The sequence below is a fragment of the Stegostoma tigrinum genome, chromosome 8, assembly GCF_030684315.1.
Source record: "Stegostoma tigrinum isolate sSteTig4 chromosome 8, sSteTig4.hap1, whole genome shotgun sequence".
In the NCBI taxonomy this organism is placed as follows: Eukaryota; Metazoa; Chordata; class Chondrichthyes; order Orectolobiformes; family Stegostomatidae; genus Stegostoma; species Stegostoma tigrinum.
This window is the reverse complement of record NC_081361.1, coordinates 97,100,382-97,108,445: the sequence shown is the minus strand read 5'-3', so window position 1 is coordinate 97,108,445 and position 8,064 is coordinate 97,100,382.

Below are 8,064 nucleotides of genomic sequence, written 5' to 3'. Positions count from 1 at the left end.
TCTGCACAACATATCTGTCACCTTTAACCTCACCTTCCTACTTACAATTATCTGTTCTGATGCTTTGAGCTAAAACCAGTAATGTTATTACCGAGCACATCAATTCTGCCCGATTATTTCATAAATATATCTGGCCGCCGGCTAATGAATTGCGTACTTCTGTTCTTTTTCAGCAATATTTCTAATAACACAGCCAGCACGATGTCAAGCTCACAATTTCAAAAAAAAACAATTTGCTTGGAGGGTACATTTAGAAAATGCTGGTGGAGGGGAGAAGGTACTGAGGAGGTCACTTGCAAAAGGAAAATTAAATATCAGAAAGATTTATGCCTTTGATATTTCATTTTTGCAGCCTGTAATTTTTCCAAGGAGGGTTGTTGGTAACCCTCAAACCCTCAGTGGTTTTTGAGCTGCTTAAAACTTTGGAGATATGATCACAGCATGATGTCAGATACAACATTATGTTCCTGGATGCTTTTCAAGGCATATTTGCGCTGGTGATAATGGGAACTGCAGATGCTAGAGAATCCAAGATAACAAAGTGTGGAGCTGGATGAACACAGCAGGCCAAGCAGCATCTCAGGAGAACAAAAGCTGACGTTTCGGGCCTAGAACCTTCATCAGAGAGGGGGATGGGGAGAGGGTTCTGGAATAAATAGGGAGAGAGGGGGAGGCGGACCGAAGATGGAGAGAAAAGAAGGTAGGTGGAGAGGAGAGTATAGGTGGGCAGGTAGGGAGGGGATAGGTCAGTCCGGGGAGGACGGACAAGTTAAGGAGGCGGGATGAGGTTACTAACCACCTGTCAGCTTTTGTGCTCCTAAGATGCTGCTTGGCCTGCTGTGTTCATCCAGCTTCACGCTTTATTATATTTGCGCTGGTTGACTGGTTCATATGGAAAATATGAACAACAGCTTTCTGACATTGTTACAGGCACTGATTTGAAACCTGGTTCTGCATCACACACTAATCTATTGGCCATTGGCCTTCATCTGCGGTCTGTCAGTTCTTCCGCTTCGTGGCTGTTGAGCACTTTTGTCCTGTTGAAACACTCAGCACACCCAACTATTTTTCAAAAAACATGCATGCATTCACAGGGCACAACAGTGACCAGGCCAGCAATCCCATGACCAGGTGTGAAAAGGAGGTGGACTTGCAATTGTTTCAAATCAATAGTCTGCTCAGGCTTCCCTCTGCCCTGCAATTATTCTTTCACTTCTTTCGCCCCAGTCTCCTACCTCCACTGTTACCTTAATGAACTCTACCCAATCTCTCCTTAGTTATATCCTCCTGCATTTTGCACTTTTTTTCATTTATTCACAAGATGAAAGCATCACTGGTCAGGCCAAATTTGTTGCCCTTCCTTAACTTGCTCAGCAGGCAGGTTAAAAGCCAACAACATTGTTGTGGACCTGGAGTCACATGTGGTTCCAGGCGGGGAAAAGATGGCAGATTTCTTTCCCTAAAAGATATGAGTTATGGAATAGAAAGCGGGACATAACACCAGCGCTTCGTCGGAGGCTCACTGATGATGTTACCTAGAATGGTGACAAAACGTCTGAAAACTAACCTTCCAGCTCAGCGAGCAAACTCACATCCAGAACCTCAACTTGAGCTACAAATCTTCTCAAAACTCGCTAGATATGAGTTAACAAGTTGAGTTTTTCTGAGAATGGATTCATGGTCATTATTAGACTTTTAATTCCAGATATTTATTGAATTCATATTCCACCATCTGCCCTGGTAGGATTCAAGCCCAGGTCCTCAGGACATTACCTTGGTCCCTGGATTCACGGTCCAGCGATAATACTACTCAGCAATTGCCTGCCCTCTGGCATTCTCATGTTTCAGTTGCCTGGCTCCTGTTAGCTTCATGTCCCAACATATAGGGTCTACCTACAGCACATGGAATGCAGCAGTTCAAGGAAGACACTCACTACTACCTACTCAAGGGTAACTGGGCACAGTTAACAAATACTGGACTGGCCAGCGACACCCAAATCTCATATAGACTTCACAAAAGGGTTTTGCGGGTTTTAGGGCCCTTATTTTCCTTTTTCAATGTCATTGAGCTTGATTTGGGTGTAATCATTATGACTTCTAAATCTGTGGATAACCGCAACCTTAAAATTATTATAAGCTACAGGGAGAAAAATGATGGGTTGCAATGGTCTCACAGATATTTTTCAACATGAAAAGCGACCATTCAGTCCATTATGTCTGTACTAGTCATCAAACACATTCTTATTCTAATCTTCTCTGAACTGTCTAAGGACATTCACCAAGGATTCTGAGACAGCATCTCCCAGAACCACACCCACATCCACCTAGAAAGACCAGGGCAGCAGATGCACAGGAACACCAGCCCCTGCAAGTTCCCCTCCAAGTCAGTCACCGTCCTGACTTGGAAATATATCGCTGTTCCTTCACTGTCGCTGGGTCAAAATCCTGGAATCCCTTCCCTGAGGACACTGTGGGTCAACCCACCAGCACAGGGACTGCAGTGGTTCAAGAAGGCGGCTCACCCCCACCTTCTCGAGAATAAATGCTGGCCCTGCCAGGGAAACCCATATTCCTTGTGAATTTACAAAAGTCTCATTTTCCAGCACTCGGTCTGCAGCCTTGTATATTATGGATGGAGTTTAGTAGGATGACGTGTGATCTGATTAAAACTTACAGAATGCTGAGAGATCTGGATAGATTGGACGTGGAGATGATGTCACTGCCAGTAGGGGAGATGGGAACCAGAGGGCACAGACTCAGAGTGAAGAGATGACTCTTTGGAACTGAAATGGGGAGCAATTTCTTCAGCCAGAGGGCGGTTAGCCTGTGGAACACATTGCTGCAGAGGGTTGTGGAGGACATGTCATTGAGTGTGTTCACAAAACAAACAAAGATCAAAGAAAATTACAGCACAGGAACAGGCCCTTTGGCCCTCCAAGCCTGCGCCAATCCAGATCCTCTATCTAAACCTGTCACCTATTTTCCAAGGATCTGTATCCCTCTGCTCCCTGCCCATTCATGTATCTGTCCAGATACATCTTAAATGATGCTATTGTGCCCGCTTCTGCCACCTCCGCTGGCAACGTGTTCCAGGCACCCACCACCCTCTGCGTAAAGAACTTCCCACGCATATCTCCCCTAAACCTTTCCCCTCTCACTTTGAACTCATGACCCCTAGTAATTGAGTCCCCCACTCTGGGAAAAATCTTCTTGCTATCCACCCTGTCTATACCCCTCATGATTTTGTAGACCTCAATCAGGTCCCCCCTCAATCTCTGTCTTTCTAATGTAAATAATCCTAATCTACTCAACCTCTCTTCATAGCTAGCGCCCTCCATACCAGGCAACATCCTGGTGAACCTTTTCTGCACCTTCTCCAAAGCATCCACATCCTTTTGGTAATGTGGCGACCAGAACTGTACACAGTACTCCAAATGTGGCCGAACCAAAGTCCTATACAACTGTAACATGACCTGCCAACTCTTGTACTCAATACCCCGCCCAATGAAGGAAAGGGGTGTTTAAGTCAGAGATAGATAGTTTATTGATGAGAGAGGGGATCAGAGTTACGGGAAGAATTGAATTGGATTTATTGTACCAAGTACTCACATGAATGCAGTGAAAAGCCTACAAAGTCACCATTACAATGTCATCTTAGGAACAAGGCACCTAGGTACAGGATCTTAACAATTAATTAGAAAATTAAGTTAAAAAAACTTCGGCATTACAGATCTTCAAACAGTCCATGCCAGCCTCGCTTCCAGTCCTCACGGGGCCTTACCTCCAATCCACACCAGGGCCTCAGCTCCAACCCACACCGGGCCCTCACCTCCAATCCACACCGGGGCCTCAACTCCAATCCACACCAGGGCCTCAGCTCCAATCCACACCAGGGCCTCACCTCCAATCCACACCAGGGCCTCAGCTCCAATCCATACCGGTGCCTAACCTCCAGTCCACACCGAGCCTAACCTCCAATCCACACCAGGGCCTCACCTCATTTCCACACCAGGGCCTCACCTCCAATCCACACCAGGTCTAACCTCCAATCCACACCAGGGCCTCACTTCCAATCCACACCAGGGCCTCAACTCCAATCCACACCAGGGCCTCAACTCCAATCCACACCAGGGCCTCAACTCCAATCCACACCAGGGCCTCAACTCCAATCCACACCAGGGCCTCAACTCTAATCCACACCAGGGCCTCACCTCCAATCCACACCAGGGCCTCAACTCTAATCCGCACCAGGGCCTCAACTCTAATCCAGACCAGGGCTTCACCTCCAATCCACACCAGGGTCTCACCTCCAATCCGCACCAGGGCCTCAACTCTAATCCACACCAGGGCCTCAACTCTAATCCACACCAGGGCCTCACCTCCAATCCGCACCAGGGCCTCACCTCCAATCCGCACCAGGGCCTCAACTCTAATCCGCACCAGGGCCTCAACTCTAATCCAGACCAGGGCTTCACCTCCAATCCACACCAGGGTCTCACCTCCAATCCGCACCAGGGCCTCAACTCTAATCCACACCAGGGCCTCACCTCCAATCCACACCAGGGCCTCACCTCCAATCCACACCAGGGCCTCAACTCTAATCCACACCAGGGCCTCACCTCCAATCCACACCAGGACCTCACCTCTAATCCACACCAGGGCCTCACCTCTAATCCACACCAGGGCCTCACCTCCAATCCACACCGGGCCTCAGCTCCAATCCACACCAGGGCCTCACCTCCAAACCACACCAGGGCCTCACCTCCAATCCACACCAGGGCCTGACCTCCAATCCACACCGGGCCTCAGCTCCAATCCACACCAGGACCTCACCTCCAATCCACACCAGGGCCTCACCTCCACTCCACACCAGGGCCTCACCTCCACTCCACACCAGGGCCTCACCTCCAATCCACACCGGGCCTCAGCTCCAATCCACACCAGGGCCTCACCTCCAATCCACACCGGGCCTCAGCTCCAATCCACACCAGGGCCTGACCTCCAATCCACACCGGGCCTCAGCTCCAATCCACACCAGGACCTCACCTCCACTCCACACCAGGGCCTCACCTCCACTCCACACCAGGGCCTCACCTCTAATCCACACCAGGGCCTCACCTCCAATCCACACCGGGCCTCAGCTCCAATCCACACCAGGGCCTCACCTCCAATCCACACCGGGCCTCAGCTCCAATCCACACCAGGGCCTGACCTCCAATCCACACCGGGCCTCAGCTCCAATCCACACCAGGACCTCACCTCCAATCCACACCAGGGCCTCACCTCCACTCCACACGAGGGCCTCACCTCCAATCCACACCAGGGCCTCACCTCCAATCCACACCAGGGCCTCACCTCCAATCCACACCAGGGCCTCACCTCTAATCCACACCAGGGCCTCACCTCTAATCCACACCAGGGCCTCACCTCCAATCCACACCGGGCCTCAGCTCCAATCCACACCAGGGCCTCACCTCCAATCCACACCGGGCCTCAGCTCCAATCCACACCGGGCCTCAGCTCCAATCCACACCGGGGCCTCACCTCCAATCCACACCGGGGCTTCAACTCCAATCCACACCAGGGCCTCAACTCCAATCCACACCAGGGCCTCAGCTCCAATCCACACCGGGGCCTCAGCTCCAATCCATACCGGTACCTAATCTCCAGTCCACACCGAGCCTAACTTCCAATCCACACCAGGTCTAACCTCCAATCCGCACCAGGCCTCAGCTCTAATCCACACCGGGGCCTCAGCTCCAATCCACACCAGGCCTCACCGCCAATCCAAACCAGGGCCTCAGCTCCAATCCACACCGGGGCCTTAGCTCCAATCCATACCGGTGCCTAACCTCCAATCCACACCAGGGCTTCACCTCCAATCCACACCAGGGCCTCACCTCCAATCCACACCAGGTCTAACCTTCAATCTGCACCAGGCCTCAGCTCCAATCCACACCAGGGCCTCACATCCAATCCACACCAGGGCCTCACCTCCAATCCACACCAGGTCTAACCTCCAATCTGCACCAGGCCTCAGCTCCAATCCACACCAGGGCCTCACTTCCAATCCACACCAGGCTTCAGCTCCAATCCGCACCAGGGCCTCACCTCTAATCCACACCAGCGCCTCACCTCCAATCCACACCAGGCCTCAACTCTAATCCACACCAGGGCCTGACCTCCAATCCACACCGGGGCCTCAACTCCAATCCACACCAGGGCCTGACCTCCAATCCACACCGGGGCCTCAACTCCAATCCACACCAGGGCCTGACCTCCAATCCACACCGGGGCCTCAACTCCAATCCACACCAGGGCCTCACCTCCAATCCACACCAGAAAAGGTGCAAAAACACACTGGACCTGTTTCTCTCGCCATACATGTTGCCAGATCTACTGAGTTTCTCCAGCAATTTCTTTTTCTGATTCAGATTTCCAGCATTCACAGTTCTTTCTTTATTTTGTGTGGAATTTGAGATCAATCTGTACAAACCATTGGCCGAGGCTCAGCTGGAGAATTGGGCTGACAGAGCACTGCACTGTGAGAGGGTCAGTGCCGAGGGACCCCTGCGCTGACAGAGTGTCAGTATTGAGAGAGCACTGCGCTGTCAGAGGGCCAGTATTGAGGGAGTGTTACACTGTCGGAGGGCCACTATTGAGGTAGCGCTGCCCTGTCGGAGGGCCAGTATTGAGGGAGTGCTGCCCTGTCGAGGGCCAGTATTGAGGGAAAGTTACACTGTCGGAGGGCCAGTATTGAGGGAGCGCTGCCCTGTCGAGGGCCAGTATTGAGGGAGTGTTACACTGTCGGTGGGCCAGTATTGAGGGAGCGCTGCCCTGTCGGAGGGCTAGTATTGAGGGAGTGCTGCCCTGTCGAGGGCCAGTATTGAGGGAGTGTTACACTGTCGGAGGGCCAGTATTGAGGGAGCGCTGCCCTGTCGAGGGCCAGTATTGAGGGAGTGTTACACTGTCGGAGGGCCAGTATTGAGGGAGCGCTGCCCTGTTGGAGTGCCAGTATTGAGGGAGCGCTACCCTGTCGGAGGGCCAGTATTGAGGGAGCGCTGCCCTGTCGGAGGGTCAGTATTGAGGGAGCGCTGTGTGTCGGAGGGCCAGTACTGAGGGAATACCGCACTGTCAGACGGTCAGTGCTGAGGGAGTGCGCACATTCAGAGGTTCAGTACTGAGAGAGTGCTTTACAGCTGAAGTTTCAGCTCTGATGGAGAGCTGCACTATCATTTTTGGATTTTTGGATGTAATACTGAACTTAAACTTACTTCCTCAGAGGATGTAAAAGATCCCACAGTGCATGTGTGAAGAAAAGCAGAGTAGTTATTGATCTTCCAGTGTCGAAGTATATCAAAATACTTTGAGATGTGACCTAAGGTCGTAACAAGAACATTTGGGCTCAGCAATCCCGCATTCCTGGTGAGGGCCTGACAAAAATGCAGATCAGGGATTGACTTGGCAGTGTCACGTCCCGAATATCAATCTCTGCTTCCTCTGATTTCCTCCTCCCACTGAGATCTCTCAATTCATCTGATTGCGCACATTCCTGTACACAAGTGTCATTGCTTTAAAAAATAACACAGGGAAATTGTTAATTCTGGACAGAATGATCCAGCAGACATGCTCCCTAGTCCCTGGTAGACATGTTTTCGACTGCTTAGCACAGGTAACAAAAAGAAAAGCTGCATTCGTAAAGTTTAAAAGAGTAACAGGACCTTTAAAGCTGTGGAATACATCCTTCCAAAATTGTGACGAGCAATTTATTTTGAACAAACTAGTGAAAATGATACACCCTTGCCACATTCAATCAGCTTACTTTACACGTCCCTGGCCTATTTTATTGTCTTTTGTTAAAATTAGTTTCAGCCAATACATGTCAAGTCTGTTTTTATGAAAATGCAACTTAATTGGCAGTAATTTTATTGTATGCGTCCAGTTTTAAACAGATGATTTTCTCTCTGGCCCGGCACTAATTTCTGAGAAGCTTCTGCTTTCTTTATCAGATGTCTAATGGCTAGTCTCCGCTGATTATAACTCTATGGAATCTTAGCTTGACGT